This window comes from Canis lupus, chromosome 29 (assembly GCF_011100685.1).
Source record: "Canis lupus familiaris isolate Mischka breed German Shepherd chromosome 29, alternate assembly UU_Cfam_GSD_1.0, whole genome shotgun sequence".
NCBI classification, from domain to species: Eukaryota; Metazoa; Chordata; class Mammalia; order Carnivora; family Canidae; genus Canis; species Canis lupus.
Genome location: NC_049250.1, coordinates 31,024,363 through 31,042,252, shown reverse-complemented (window position 1 = coordinate 31,042,252; position 17,890 = coordinate 31,024,363).

Below are 17,890 nucleotides of genomic sequence, written 5' to 3'. Positions count from 1 at the left end.
ATTCGCGTTACCTGGACAGAAAGAAAGATATTAGTAACTTCTCAGAGGATTTACTGACAGATATTTATATTCATATACTCTGATTCATCTTTGTCTAGGGAGAAGCACGTAAAAGAAATTTGGTTGGTAAATAAGGTTCAAGCATATTCAGAATTTCTGTGGCCCAAAATGGCAACCAATAGAAATATGGTTGCTTTCATGGGTATGCACAGAGAACCAATACCTGCCAGGCCTGCAGATGTCTGGCTTCTTAGAATATTAGTGACAAATTCTAAGAGTTTCAGTAGCATATTTCATTTTCATATTATCAAAATAATAAAAGAGGTTTTCTGTGGAGGAAATTTCAATTTAGGCTTATTAAAAAGAAAACTACAGGCCCAAGGTAGAATTGCTTATGCTAGGCCAAGTCACCAAACCAGGTCTTAATCCCCAATCTAATTCCAGTTTTCATCTTCAGAAATTAAGTTTTAACCTGGTCAGTCAGGTAAATTCTGGTCAACACCAATGAGACAATCTGTCACACAGGCCTTCTCTGTAGAAAAATGAGGTAATCTACCAGATAAGGCACTCTGTTCTTCCCCCCACCAAAGGGAAGTGACCTTGCTTGAAACAATCCTTTCTTTGCTTTGGCTAATAATTTTCTTGCCCTATCCTCCTTCCTATAAAGCCTTCCGTTTTGTACAACTCCTTGGAGTTCCACTCTACTTGCTAGATATGCTGTCCAATTCATGAATCATTGAATAAAGTCTGTTAGAGCTTCTACTCAGTAGAATTTTTCTTTTTTAATAGGTTGTACCACTAATTTTAATTCTTTATTGAATACTACCGTAAGGAACATTTTTCCTCATAACATCTTGTAATAATAGATGAAAAACTTAGTGAACAGGGAAAAGAGGTAATTTTGAAGAAAAGTCTTGAAAATTTTGGATTGAGGGGTTGTATATGGCTAGTCTCAACTAGAATGGAAATCAGTATGTTCCTCAATGGATCCATCAATTAATTAATAATTAATAATTAATTAATTAATAAACAAATATTGATTGAGCAATTTACAAGCCAGGGACTATTACAGGTAGTGGGGATACTAAAAAACAAAAACAAACATACAAAAAAAATAAAAAATAAAAAATAAACAAGAGAATGAACTCCTTGGTTTTATAAACCTGATATTCTACACGGGAGAAACTGATACAAGAAATTATCATCTCTTTGTGTCTTCCTCAATTTCTTTCAGAAATGTTCTATAGTTTTTAGGGTATAGATCCTTTACCTCTTTGGATAGGTTTATTCCTATCTTATGCTTTTGGGTGCAATTGTAAATGGGATTGACTCCTTAATTTCTCTTTCTTCAGTCTCATTGTTAGTGTATAGAAATGCCACTGACTTCTGGGCATTGATTTTGTATCCTGCCACACTGCCAAATTGCTTTATGAGTTCTAGCAATCTTAGGGTGGAGTCTTTTGGGTTTTCTATGTAGAGTATCATGTCATCGGCGAAGAGGGAGAGTTTGACTTCTTCTTTGCCAATTTGAATTCCTTTAATGGAATATTACTCAGCCATTAAAAATGACAAATACCCACCATTTGCTTCGATGTGGATGGAACTGGAAGGTATTATGCTGAGTGAAATAAGTCAATCGGAGAAGGACAAACATTATATGGTTTCATTCATTTGGGGAATATAAATAATAGTGAAAGGGAATAGAGGGGAAGGGAGAAGAAATAGGTAGGAAATATCAGAAAGGGAGACAGAACATGGAAGACTCCTAACTCTGGGAAACAAACTAGGGGTGGTGGAAGGGGAGGAGGGCTGGGGGTGGACGTGAATGGATGACAGACACTGAGAGGGGCACTTGACAGGATGAGCACTGGGTGTTATTCTGTATGTTGGCAAATTGAACACCAATAAAAAATAAATTTATTATTAAAAAAGAAATAATCAGACTGAATTAAATGGACTGTATCCTTAGTCAGTTCTCCTCCACACAGCTGAAGAAAAACAACTATCACCATGACCAATCTACTTTAAATTCATTTCCATTGACCTCGGTTGGCCTCTCAATGGTATTCTTCCTAAATAAATTTGTTGTCTTTTCATCCTTTGCAATCTGAGCAGCCCAAGTCACCTCCTCAGTCTTGAAACCTTGCATATTATACACCCCACCCTTTGTCATCCTTAGCAGATATCCTTGGCTAGTATTTTCCTGAAGAAAGAGAAGCAATGGGAAAAGAATTTCCACATATTTTTTTCTCACCACATTTACCATTTCAACATGCAAACATGCAACTGTCATCTATTTCTTACTCTCCTTGTGGTACCTATGGGAGAACTGTCCTTTCTATCTAAGCCTAAACTATTCACTTTAGATTCCGTTCTTCTCATATCCTCAAGAACATTCCACTCTAATTGTTTCCTCATTTTCCTGAAACAACATTCCCACATGTCACCTGCATCATTTCTATCAAAAAACAAACTGTAATATCACTTGTCTTACAAATGAAAACTTTTTTATCCTGTGTTTCTCTTCAATTAGTCCAGCCTCTACCATATCTCTGTTATTTTATATAAAGTGTAGGGGAAAAATTTGTCTCATTGGCATAAGGATTATTTTAAGATTATTTTTTAAGAAACAGCAGACATGGGAAAACCTTTGAAAACTGAATAGATGTTACTCATTTGTAAGAGACATTTATATTTATAAGGGAAATTTTCATTTGTAAGGATCTCTCTCTCTTTCTCTCTCTATATATATGCGAGAGAAAATGATGACTTAATCTGTAGAAACCCCTAGCAATGGAGAAAGCAAGGACCTAAATCTACATAATAACCTTAACCTTTTCTGCTGTGCCTTGCTCAGTAGCTCCAAAGACTGGCTCCCCCAACCTTCAACATATTTCGTTTTTAGCTGGATATGATTTTAAGGTGGTGGCTTGGGCCATTTTGAGGAGTTACTCAGTTTTCCTGGTTATTTCCTATGTATACAGGAGGTATACATGTTAGAAAACTTGTTCGTTTTTCTCCTGTTAATTTGTCTTTTATTATAGGAGGGTCTCAGCAAAGAACCTAGGAGTATAGAAAGAAAATTATCTTCCTTCCCCCACAATAGTAAAACTTCTCTACAAATTTACTTTTATTGCCTCCAACCCCTCTCATCCTCTTTTCCCTAATATAGTTTAATCAAGTGCTTATTTTCAATATTCCACTGATACAGCTCTTGTCAATTTCAACACCATATTGCTAATATAGTGGTCAGTTCTCTGTCATTATATTACTCAACTTGTCAGTTGCATTTGGCGTAATTAATCAATCCATTATTCTATAAAACATATTTTTCTCCACTTGGATTCTCAGAATCCCATGGTTCATTTTCCTCTTCACATTTAATTAGTTTCTTCTCAAGTTATTTTTCTTGTTTCTCTTCATTTTCTGTTTTTAAAGATTGGTATGCTCAGTACCAATGCACTAACCAGAAGTTGGATTTGATCTAATAGAACTCTAGGAAGAGTTTATAAACATTGGACTGTTTGACTTTTGAACTCGTCAGCATGCTTGGCTGAATGAAGTTGAGATTCCAGATATTTCTTAGTATAGTATAGGAAAAAATCCAATGTCTTAGGGAGATGGAAATAGTAGAGTAGATTTATCATTTCTTTTTTATAAAGATTTATTTGTTTTTCTTGAGAGAGAGAGTGAGAGCAGGGGGAGGGGCAGAGAGAGGCAGAGAGATAATCCCAAGTAGACCCTTCACTGAGCTCATGAGGAGCTCGATTTCAAGATCCATGAGATCATGACCTGAATGTAAATCACTAGTTAGATGCTAAACCAACTTAGCCACCCAGACACTCCTAGATTTATCATTTCTGATGTTGATCTATTCCCTGTCTATGTCACAGGAGAAGGCTAAAAGATACTTCCTTGATTATGGCATTGATAATACATTAGAGGAGGTAACAATGCAGTGAAAATTCCTTGCAGTGACTTTTGTTTTACATTATTATCTTCCTGAAATCTTCCTGTAATGCTGCTCTATTCAAGAATAGAATTGCTCTATTCAAGAATCTTATTCAAAGATCCCTGCTTTCAGTAGGAGTATGGGCTTCCAGAGTAGTGAGTTCAAGTATAGAAAATATCTGAATTCTTGGTAGGTATGTGTTGTATATTGGTTTGATATAATTTTACATCTGCTTTTTTATAATGTAAATAAAGTTGTCACTTGTTCATGACCAAGACAAAAGAAAAATGTTATTTTTGGAAATAAAGTTGTCGAATGATATAAGAATGAAGAAAGTTGTGTCAAATGTCATCATCTTTTCTGTTCTCCCCAAAAAGAACTCTGTAGCTCAGCTGCTGAGGATTCCTGATGGAGGTTTATCAATAAAAATATGTGGCAAAGAAACAATGGCAAGGAGATATTTAGACTATAAATACTAAGAGCTTGTGGGGATGATCTAAGAGTGTTTGGTTTAAGTAATGAGACTGCTAATCTAAAATAGCTCTCCAAAAGGAGATATTTGCAATTGTCATATCCAATAAAGGATTAGTCTCCAAAATATATAAAGAACTTATGCAACTCGACACCAAAAAACCCAAATAATCCAATTAAAAATGGGCCGAAGACATACACAGACATTTTTCCAAAAAAGACATACAGACGGCCAATAGACACATTAAAAGATGTTTAACATCACTCAACATCAGGGAAATACAAATCAAAATAACAATGAGATATCACCTCAAACCTGTCAGAACAGTTAAAATAAAAAACACAAGAAATAACAAGTATTAGATAGAATGCAGATAGTCCCACCTTATGCACTGTTGGTGGGAATACAAACTGATATAGTCACTATGGAAAACAGTATGGAGGTTCCTCAAAAAATTAAAAACAGAACTACCATATGATCTGGTAATTCCACTCCTGAGTATTTACCCAAAGAATACAAAAACACTAATTTGAAAAGATACGTGGACCCCCATGTTTATTGAAGCATTATTCACAATAGTCAAGATATGGAAGCAGCATAAGTGTCCATCAATAGATGAATGGATAAGAAAAATTCCATGTATATAATGGAATATGACTCATTCATAAAAAAGAATGAAACCTTGCCATTTGCAACAACATGGATGGAGCTAGCCAGTATTATGCTAAGTGAAATAGTCAGAGAAAGACAGATAATCATATCATTTCACTCATATGTGTAAGTTAAGAAACAATACAAAGAAAAAAAGAGACAAACCAAAAAAACAGACTTTTAACTATACAGAACAAACTGATCATTATCAGGTGATTGGAGGGATGGGTGAAATAGAGGGTTCTTATCAAGATGAGCACTGAATAATGTATAGAATTGTTAAATCACTATATTGTACACCTGAAACCAAATATCACTGTATGTCAACTATACTGCAATTAAAATTAAAAACCAATCAATAATAGCTTTATTTTTTTTTTAAATTTTTATTTATTTATGATAGTCACACACACACACAGAGAGGGGCAGAAACATAGGCAGAGGGAGAAGTAGGCTCCATGCACTGGGAGCCCGACATGGGATTTGATCCTGGGTCTCCAGGATGGCGCCCTGGGCCAAAGGCAGGCCCTAAACCGCTGTACCACCCAGGGATCCCTCAATAATAGCTTTATTTGTTTCCAGTCTTTCAGGAATCACAGATCTCATTGACCAATGTCCAGTGTCTTGAGGTACTCGGTTCATAGATTTCATCCTTTTAGTTATTTTAGAGGAAGGTAGTCTCTGTTACTCTATCCTGGTCAGGAGCAGAAATCCTTTACTTAAGATTATTGCAATAGAGATTAAGACTGTTGCAATAGCAGGGAGAGATCTAATTCAACTCCAAATATACAAGGACACCTGGAAGTTCAGGGCCGCGAGGAGGATGAAAAGTTATGAAGAATTTGGTTAGGTATCAAGGTTGGGGAAGAGAAACTTGTTTAGAAATCAAGCTTAATTAGATGTCATGGTTGTGGGGGAATCCTTGATCACTTGGCTTACCAGAATTCCTTGTGAAAATGGTTCTGCACACCATGGTTAGGATCAAGGGCAAGACCTAGTAGAAAGGAAGCTCAGATGAGTCTGACTAAAGGTTTAGTCTAGGAGGGAGTCCTTGTCAGAATGTACTGGTGATTTTTGAAGCATGCCATAGACTGCTTTAGAATCTTCTTTTCTTTTGGCAACATTGCAGACCTAGGCACCCTTCCCTAGATTCCATGCGTCAAGCACACTTCCAACTGGATCCCCAAACATACGTTATTATCATCCTCCTCTGAGACTTTCTAATGCACAATAAGATTTGAGAACCACTAGTAGTACAGTAGAAATAAAATTATATTGATAAAACATGCCTAAAAAAGACTGTAAATTGAAACGTCAAAGATCCTAGCAATGCATATATAGCGTGACCTAAATCATCTTATTCAACATTAGGCTCTATTTTTAAAAATCTTTCAGCATTTCTTACATTGGGATACATCATGGAATAGATGTATAGATTTTATGTAGTAGGTTTTATTTGTATTTCAAAAATTTTTTTGAATCAATAGTGTATTTTACAGATGTTACAATTTAATAAAGAAAGTAAGGGGTAAAATATATACAGGAATGTGCATATTTAAATAGAAAAGACATAAGGTGATTTATCACTTACGGCATTTGGGGATGGATGTGCCATTAGAAATGATTTTTCTGTTATTAATAATAAAAGCTCTTCAAAGACCTTGGGGGCAATTAGCTCCTGCCACAATAAAGGTGACTTTATTTATTTATTTGTTTCTCTGAAGCATAGTTGGCATGTAATGCTATATTAGTTTAGTTGTACAACATAGTGATTAGACAATTCTATACATTACCCGGTGCTCACCATGAGTATAGTTACCACCTGTCACCATAAAAAGTTATTACAATATTATCAACTATATCCCTATGCTGTAATTTTCATCCCAGTGACTTAATTGTTTCAAACTGGAAGTTTGTACCTCTTAATCCCCCTTTGCTTATTTTGCTCATCCCTCCAAACCTCTTCCCACTGGCAACCATGAGTTTGTTCTTTTTATGAGGATTGTTTCTGTTTGTGAGCATGTATGTGTTAATTTTTTTTGTTTTTTAGATTCCACATGTAAGTAAGATCATTTGGTCTTTGAATTAGTTAATGTAGCATAATAGCCTCCTCTAAGCTCATCTATGTTGTCACAAATGCCAAAATTTCATTTTTTTTTTATGATAGTCATACAGAGAGAGAGAGAGAGAGAGAGGCGCAGAGACACAGGCAGAGGGAGAAGCAGGCTCCATGCACAGGGAGCCCGACGTGGGATTCGATCCCGGGTCTCCAGGATCGCGCCCTGGGCCAAAGGCAGGCGCCAAACCGCTGCGCCACCCAGGGATCCCCAAAATTTCATTTTTAATGCCTGAATAGTATTCCATTGAATACATACATATATATATATATATATATATATGTGATATATAAATATATCACATATATATATATATTACATTATTTATCTATTCATCTATTGATGGACACTTAGGTGCCTTCCATATTTTGGCTAATGAGGTAATGTTGCAATAAACAGAGGGATATATATATATATTTTTTTTGAATTAGTATTTTCATTTTCTTTGGATAAATATGGAATTACTGGATCATATAGTATTTTTGTTTTTAATTTTTTTGAGGAACCTCCATACTATTTTCCACAGTGGTTGCACCAATTTACATTCCCACCAACCAGTTGGCATTGATGAAAGCTGTGTAGAGTCCCCTCAAAGAAGGGCATCTTGTCTGTCAACACTGGTACTCAGTCTCTAGCAATATACTCTAGCAACAGAAGACTTCTACTTTTGTATTGGCAGCTGGACAACAGCACTTAGTTGGCTAAGCAAACTCTCCTGACTACAGACTTGTATAAAAGTACACCTCAACTAAATTTGGACTTTATTCCTTCTGTATCTTGCCTGATACAATAGTATGATTAATCTATCATTGATGTGTAGTGTGTTATTTCTTTTTTTTTTGGCTTGTTAAGTTATAATCCTGCATGCTTTTGACATGTGCAATACTTTCCCTGAACCGGTGTTAAATAAATTGTCAGCAGAGACAAACTCAGTCCCAGAGCATTGATGTGGCTCCTGAAACAGAACAGCATGGTTACCGTAACATGGAATGAGGTGAGACAAATGGTCACCTCATTAAAATTAAAACCAAGGGGATCTGTGGCTATGACTAATGATTATGGGTCCTTTAAAGACTTGAGAAGCCAAATAAGATCTTACTTACCCGCAACAACAATAACCACAGCAATACAATTTCTCTTTGCCCAGGTGATCAAGACAGACTTGGCTTGGCATATAGGCATTAATCTGGCCACTGTTTTTTGTTTTTTCCCCTATCTCTTAAAGAAGAAATGTTGGCAACACTTTCCTTTGTTTATTTTTTTAACTGACAGATTTAACAATGCGCCTTTACAAAATAGCTCAGGTTTATATTAGCTATTTAGACTCATGGTGATTTTTTTCATAGAGACTTATCACTTTTACCTCCTACAGGGCATTGCATTAGTTTGCTGTATTGATTACTTAAAATATGTCCAAGCGCATAGGAAGTCACAGGTGCTTTAGATTCCTTGTTAAGTTACTATTGTGCTTGGAGAAAGGAGATACAGCACATGAAAATTCAGGTTCCTGCTGTCTCAATTACTCTCTGAGTAACCCTCCAAAGTACATTCTGCATCTTGTATCTTCTTCAACTTGAAAGAAGCTAAACTTGTAATGATTCTCTCTTTGTTTTAGAGCTCCCATATATCAAACTTGGTCTGTTGTATTTCCTGTGTGAACTGTAGGTTGTAAGCTATAGCAATTTCAAGGTGATCAAGGCTGAAGTTCAAGCAGCAATAGTACTGTATCCTGGGGATATACTGTTAAAATTTAGTGGATGTGCAAATTGTGACATATGCACAGAAGAATCTAGGCTTTTGTTGTGGTTGGTGTTTTTAACAAAATAATGTTTTGTTGAGCAACTAACCATTTTTCTATCTATAGGCAATTCCTGGTTCACTATTGTGCCCATATAGAAACCCTAACCTGACTTCAGGTTATTCAACAACTATATGGCTTAAGGGTCTCTGGTCCAGCAAACCATAAAATCAATGTGTTAGTCATGATCTTGTGGCATTATATCTCAAGACTGGATTTGAAAATCTACAAAGAGTTAAACTGCTAATATGGTGATTTCATTGTCTCCTTTCATACAACTCACATCTGTAGTGAATTTTTATGGAAAATTCCTTATGATTTGAAGAAGGTGTAAGTGAACCTGGTTTATTGATGACTGTGCTTGGTATGTTAGGGGCAACAGAAGGGTAGATACTATAGATTTGTAATGACACACACAAGGAAGCGGGTGCTCAAAAATAGTTGAGAATGTAAATCTTTCCTGTCTACCAGCATGCCAAATTTCAATATTGACAGAGAGGAGAGAAGGTCTAAGGTAAGAATATGGGCTGACTCAGAGCAGTGGCTAATGATTCTGTAGTTTATCAGGGACTCGGAAATAAAAAGCCTGCAGGATGTGTAATAAGGAGATTTGGGAAAAGAGTATATGGAACCCTCACTTCTCAACATGGACATAGAATGTAAAGATGTTTTACTCAGCAAAGGATATGTTTCCAAAGGAGGCATTCAAACTCCAGCAGAACAGATGACATGCTCTGTGGTCTTCAACAAAGACTCTTTCCTCATAAACTGAGTGTTTATGATAAAAGGTACAAGGGTTCCATAGCCTTAACTCAGATTACTACCACTCATCAATCTTAACTTGTTATTGTCACTGCTGAGTACCCACATGGTGTGTGTATATGTATATATACACATACACATCTTTTCATTTTCTAGAAAATTTAAAATAAAACCTTTTTTAAAGCTCTGGTACAGAGGTGGCTGACTTTATACTTTGGTCAAAAATTTCTAAAACTATGAATAAAATTTCCTCTAACCCGAGACAGAAATTAATATCATTTAGAAATAGTTATGATAATAATGAGCATTGGATCTCCTTTTTGGGGAGATAGTTGAGTATGATTGAATTTATATTTGTATGAGGAATAGTTGCAATACACTAGGCAGATTCAGATCATTATAGCTACGATGTGAACAGCTAAATGGTGTTTATATATAGAATTTGAATAGTCAAAAGGCAGACTGTATACTTAAATTTAGTATTTATTGCAATGCCATCGTAGGCCAGTTTTTTTCTACCATAGTTTCTGAAAATCCAGCAACTACAGTTTAAGACTTGCATATGATTTAATTTTCATGGGATTGACTCTTCCACGAGACACTCGGCAGGTGAAAGGGGAAAATGTGAAGAGGCAGCCACATACTGAGTTGCTGGTAATCCTTTCAAGCCTTATGGCAGAAACACTAGGAACCTCCAAAGAAATAGTAGTGTAGTTTTAAGCTTTGGCCCCTAATGTTATAGGACCAGAGGTTGGACATTACTGGTAGTGGTATTTCAGTAGAACATGGGTGGTATCGTATTCTCTATGCAGTGCTATCTAGAAACCCTTGTCGGACTTCCAGGTGTGGGTAGCTATCAGCAGACGTCTCTACAGGAAGCCCTCTCCAGGAATCCCATCTATCTGCTGAAGAAAACCACTTCTTCAACATCATGGCCCCCATCCAGGGGCAAACTGCATATATTAATTTAACAATGCAGGGTTGTAGGGGGTCACGATACTTGCAAAGGGTCATCCCAGCTTCATAGCTCCTGCTGGAATTGGCTGAGGTCGTTGTGATGTGTTTATTCCTCTACTTAAGCCATATTCCTTAAACTTCATAAAGATGTTAATCCTAACAACCTTCTCCAATTAGTTAAATGAATGTTAATCTTCATTTTATCCTGGGTAACCTGACCTGTCACTGCTAGGTATTTTCTTGTACTATTTCTGAGTATGTGGTATCCAAACCCAGTTGTTGGGCCCTCTTGGATATTATTTATATTAAATATTTTAATACATAATATGTGATATATCACATGCTTTAATACCTTTTGCTTAAATTTGAAAGTATGGTTTCTATTACATGAAAACATGAACACTAACAGTATACTATCAAAATACATTTCTTCCTTTGACTTTTGAACAGGATATAAATATCCTTTTTATTTGATCTTTTAGAAATATTTAAATTTATATTTAAAAAATATACTGTCCTGAGTAGTAGATGTCTCTATCTACATGTAAGTTGATATATATGATGTGTGCTTATATATAAATATATTATGATATAATGCCTATATTTTTAGTGATGGCAAAAATTGAATATTGCATAGTGCAAATTCAGGCTTTTATGGAAAAAAACAGCCTCCTCTCTATTGCTCTTTACAATTATTTTTTAAAAATCGGCGAACATTATCAGGGTGCCTGGGATGGCTCAGTTGTTTGAGCATCTGACTACTCATTTTGGCTCAGGTCATGATCTCAGGATCATGAGATGGAGCCCCGATTCCAGCTCAGCATGGAATCTGCTTGATATTCTCTCTCTCCCTTTCCTGCTGCCCCTCCCCCAGCTCTCGCATGTGCACACTGTCTAAAATACATAAATAAAATCTTTAAAAATGAATAAAAAGAAAATATCAAATATTATTATTACATGTAGGACTTTTAGAGATGTAGCTATGATGTCTAATTGTAACTGCAATGCTATTAGTCCCCCCAAACAGGCTATTTACATTGGTCCTGGGCAATCCACCAGGTAGACATCACCATGAAGAGTTGTTGTTAATAATGTTTTGTTCTAGGATGGTAACCTGTAAAGGGAAACATCTTTTAATATAGATTTTTAGTTCAAGTTATTTGTCCTTGTTTGTTTTCTCGTTGTATAAATTGGCAATGGGATGTGAAAAAGAAAGGACATTTAAGATAGAAATAAGTGTTTCTATCCAAAAATGTCCTACTTAAAATGATGTTTTTGGCAGTTGTTTCTGAAATTTTAATCCTTTATAAATTACTACTTTAGCTAGACATTAACCTGTGGGTTCAAAATACGAGAGTGAGTGGCTAACAGAAGGAAAACATACAACTAATGAAAATTACAGACACTTTGACCAGCGGATAGCTGGGGACATGTTCTAAGATTTAAAGTGGTTACTTTGATGCAGTTCTTTCATGAGAACATCTGTATATACCCATTTTGATAAGAAGATATTTGCCACATGAAAGTATACAATTTTAGCTACTTTACTTATTTTCATTTCCATTTAATTTGTTAAACATCAAACTCTGAGGATCAGGCTTCGTGTAAAGATAGTGATGAGGAGTGCAGAGAGGAATGCAAATTCAGCACATCTGAAGGATATAGCATTTAGCCTTTGAAGAAAAGGACATCCATTTTGCTAAGCCTGCTATCTGCTCAGTTTTAGACATCACATGAATTTGCAATTATTTTTCAAATTCTCAGATTTCTTACTTAAAGTCATATTTTAAATTGATAAACATATCTCTCCACTAAATGATTATATAGGCTTTTTTTTTCAATTAATAAATCTAGTGGCTGAGTGTCTTCATTTATTGTCAGCTGTCTACCTGGGTTAATCTTACCAGTCAGGTCAATAATACATGGATATAAGGTTAATGGGGAAGATATTGAGCTATAATATGATTTTTTATTCTCATTTCCACATTGTTGACTAAATCCTATAATATTTTCTAAGACCTAAAGTTATACTCAGTGTTGTGGAGATCTATACTATCTAGATATGTCTTTAATAATAGCCTTAGAGATTAGGTATTTTGGAAGCTAACTCAGTTATAAATAGACTTTACAAATATATTTCTTTTTTTCTTGTTTTCTGCTTTTACAAGTGTAAATGGGTAGTATAACGTTCTGTTCAAGAGCTTCTGATGATCCTAGTTCTTAGGAGTAAATATTCATGATCAAAATAAGAAAAAAAGGGAGGTTCTTTTTTCCTCATTAAAAAAAAAATCTAAATTCAAGTTGATTGAGTTAAAATAGTTTCAAATCTGAAAGGAACCACAAGACTATTCAACATCAGATAGCTAGATGAAAATCTGGAATTGAAGAGGGGTCACCTAAAATGTATCAAAAAAGATTGTTTTGTTAAAGGACTGTCCAGTCAAACTCCTGTTGGAAAATAAAAATTCAAACTGAGGTAATTACACAATGATTAAAAGAGGTGAGTTAGATGAAGGAGCTTAATTGTTTGTTTATATTCTACTTTTAGCGTCACCTCAGCTGTTTGGATATATGTTTATTTTTGAAATGTTAATTTGAGTTCATCTGTTGTTATAAACAACCTACATATATTGTCAGTAGAACAAATAAAACTATGTGAAAATCATCAGGCAAGATGCCTGGCTAGAGTATGGCATTTCATATTGCACAAACTGCTATCTGATTTCTTAGTAGGAGTCCCACACCTCTTACTAGTGCGAAGACTGGCACTAATTGTCATCAACATTGACAGACTATGGGGACTGTCCAGTTAAAGTGAGTGGACATGACACCTAGAACTCCCCTTCCCAATTAGAGTCTTTTTCAGAAAGAAGGGGCTGTAGCAAAAGCTTAGAGTTACAGAAAAAAAAAAAAATTCTGTAACTCTGCTGCATATCGAGAACTTCTTATTCCATATTATCAGTATCATACTCAGGCTTAAATAAAAAGCAACAACAACAACAACAAGAAAAAAGCCACAGCAGCAAATTAACTTACTCCCCGCTGTTAAATCTAGACTCAAAAGGGTATTCAAGATTCAACAGGTTCAAATGAAACCACAGTCAAGAGGTCCCATATTAAATACTCGGGCTAACTGGGATACGACTCCTATTTCTATTTCTGATTTTATTTCTGTTACATAAGCCTAAATCCTTTTGTGTATGCATTTTTGCCATTTAGAAATTAGGACAGTGTATAACATGCAGAAATACCACGGAGATTTGAATGTAATTTGATATTGTGAATATCAGTGTTTCCAATTAAAAGAAGACATAACAGAACTCTTCAGAAGTGTTTACAATCTACACTATTTTCATCTTGACTATTCATTGTGCTCAGGCTTAATGCTTATTACTTTATGACACAAATAAATACGCAGGCCCAGTCTTTTACTATTTTTTTTTAAACATGAAAATATCTTGATTTTAAAGTCATAGTTACTACTGCTTCTGAGTCAAAAAGCCATGACAGGGTAATTACCAGAGTTATAATATTATAGTTTATGACTGAAATAAGAGTAAATATTTGAAACAGCACAAATAAACAATCTTGTTACCTGTAGATTCTTATAACATTGTGAACACAATTCTAGAGAAACTGTAATACCTGTTAGTTCTGTGTTAGCTGCCTTCATACTTGCTTTCTTGTTGCTTCTAGTAGGAACTGGAGAACTGATCTTATATTTTCCTGATCTTATTCAGGTTGGTACTATTCACCATCCAATAATCTGCAATTAGATTCTGTTATTGTTTGTCAAAGACTACATAGGAGGGACCTGCTTTATGTTGCTGAAATTTTATTTATTTTTATTATTTTATGTTTTAGAAGATTTTATTTATTTATTCATGAAAGACACACAGAAAGAAGCAGAGACATAGGCAGAGGGAGAAGCAAGCTCCATGCAGGGAGCCCAATGAGGGGCTGGATCCCAGGATCCTGGGAGCTAAAGGCAGGTGCTCAATCACTGAGACACCCAGATGCCCCTGTTGCTAAAATTTTAAAAAGATTTTTAGTCAAACATTGAGGATCAGAAGAGCAAGAACAGGAATGGGTAAAACATCTTGGAGTAGATCTAGGTATGTTTCTTTCTTCTACCTCCATGTCTTCCTTCTGTAATTCTTTTTTTGTTTTGCTTTTTTAAGAGAGAGAGTGGGGAGGAGAAGAGGGATGAGAGAGAGGGAGAGAGAGATATTCTTCAGCAGGCTCCACACCCAGTGTGAAGCCTGATGTGGGGCTCAATCTCACAACCCTGAGATCATGACCTGAGCAGAAATCAAGTCAGATACTTAACTGACTGATGTCCAGATGTCCCTTCTTTCTATAATTCTAAAACAGCAAATCTCCTTTTAATTTGTCAGACTTTTATACCATATACAAAAATTAGCTTAATTAAATACTTAAACCTAACACCTGAAACCATAAAACTCCTAGAAGAGAGCATAGGGCAAAAGCTCCTTGACATTGGTCTTGGCAATCATTTTTTAGATAAGTCACTAAAACCACAGAAAACAATAGAAAAAATAAATGAGACTACAGTGACCCTCCTTCTTTGATGTGAAAATCGAATAACCACCAACAAATCTTAAAAGATGTTGTGCTTTACATTGTAACAATTTGACTTCTTTCTTCTAGATTACAGATAAATAGCCTCATTAATACTTTGTACTTCCATTAAAGAATTTCACTTCGATGTTACAGTGGAAATTAAATACATAAGACACACCTCTATAAAGTAATACGAACTTTTAAAACCTTTTTACCTTAGTCACATGACATAGGTCCATAAAGTTACATGAACCATAAATGTATAATGTAACGAATTGCCAAAAGTTAAGAGGGGAACCCATCCACATTACCATCCACATCAAAACACAGAATATTGTTGGCATCCTAAACCTCGTAGAAAGTCTTTTATAATCACCAACTCTTCCGCTCTTTCCATACCTCTCTTTCTTCTCTTTCTATAAGCCAGAAGTTTGGCGAATCACTACCTTGCTTTTATTTTTTTTTAATCATGTAACAAATGCTATGGTATACTTCTCCTATTAGCCAGGGGAATCATAGACCATTGGCCCGCTGTAATTATAAATATGTTCTCCTTTTCTGACTTTTTCTTTCAATATTATACTTAGATTAATTCACGTTATTGCATATAATTGTATCTCATAGATCTTCAAGTATAGTATACTTTCCTTATTGCTTGACTATTTAGTGGTTAGTTAGGCTAGTTTGGAGTTGTTATAAATAATATACCTAAAACATTTTAACCTCTTGCTATACACGTGTGTTCATTTCTCTTTGGTGTATACAGCAGAATTGTTCGATCATAGGACATATGACACTTGCCAACTTGGAAATATCATAATTTAGTAGGTAGTAGCAAACCATTTTATAAAACGGTTATACCACTTTATGCTTTCTCCATTAAGCATGTGAGAGCTCTCATGCTCTACATCTATACCAATAACTGACCCTGTCTGATTTTTATTTTGTTAGCGCTTCTTGTGCAGGGGGAAGCATTTCGTTGTAGGCTTAATTCGAATACCCCTGGGTTTTCTAATGGGGTTAAACAAAATTCATATGTTTATTTTCCATAGTATATTCATTTCTTTTGTGAATCACCCCCAAGTTTATTGCTTATTTTATTTATTTATTTTATTTTTTAATTTTTAAAATTATTTATTATTATTATTTATTTTATTATTTAATTATTATTTTTTATTATTATTTATTTTTATTTTAATTTGGAATGTCTGTTTTTCCAAATTAAGTTGAAGTTCACTTTTTGGATAGATAAAAAACTATTGGTTCAAAATGTCGCAATCACGTTCTTAACTCTACAGTTTGCATTTTAACCACCTTATTGGTTATGTTGAGGAAGAGGTGTCTTAAACTTATTTAACTATATCTTTATTTTTTGGCTGTTTTTTTGCACTTTCACAAGACTACTGACACTCTAGATTTTCTGTATATTGTTATTGTTTTTATACTTAGAGTGATCTTCCAGCTTGATTTTCCAGAGATGGACTTAATTTTTACTGGTTGCCTTGCTGTAATTATAAATATCACCAGCTTCACATTACGTTGACATTAGGGATAGGTTTAGATTTTCCCAGGTTTATGGTTTTGACACAGAAGTACAGTTAAGGAAAAGAATTGTAAAGGAGTTGAAGCTTTAGGTAATGGAGAAATTCTGACGACCTACTACTGAAATTAGGCTGGGCAACCTAGGCAGAAAGTGGCAGTCACAGGGAGGATTTAATGGAATTGGGAACAAAGCAGAGCTCTAGTTACTAGTGATTAGATGCTCTGTGTGATGACTCAGCGACAGGCTGAAAGAGGATGGAGGAAAGGAGTATAAGGAATTAAATACTGAGGTTTTGCAAAGGCCTCAAGTGCATGTAGAAGTTGTGGATAATGAAGATGCTGGTCAGTTAATTTTGCTTGTATAGACTCTACGATTTGGAAAACAAAAACAAACCTGGAGAAATGGCTCAGCAAAGTTTACTTCTCACGACAGGCATTTACCAAACGTGGGAGTAAATGCACGCAGGGGCATCTTCTCCCCTCCCAGAGAATGGTGTCTCAGAAATGGGGCATATCCAGACTCCAAGGTTCCTTTAAGAAACTCAGCGTACTGTCAGCCTTCTTCTAATAGGAGGATCCTTTGTTTCCCTGCTAGTCTGCAAAACCTCTGCATTGCTACTTCCTTTCTGGGCCAAGTGTTTCTAGGACTCTCAGGTTAACCAGGGGTGGGTTACTGACCAGCAGCATGTCTTTCACTCTCTCTGGTAAGCAAGTGTTTTGGAATCTATGCCAGAACTCTACTGACCTTGCTGAAGAATTTCCTATACCTGCGAAATTTCCTTCTTCCTCATTCCTTTTTGTTTCAGCTGAGTTGTCATCCTGTTCAAAGCTGCTGTGATGCTTCCAGAGCTTGGGGCCTGAGGTGCCCTGTGAGCACTGATCCCTTTATCAATGCACTCTGCTTGGCCCTGGGCCGCAGGGCACAGCAAGCATTTTTCCCCTGAAATGAGTGGGGCCTCTGGCATGTTATTTACCTCTGCTGTCTTGAAAGTCATTTCAGAAGGGTCTCAGTTGCATTTCTAAGAAGTGAATGCAGTTATTAAATTGGTCCTTCT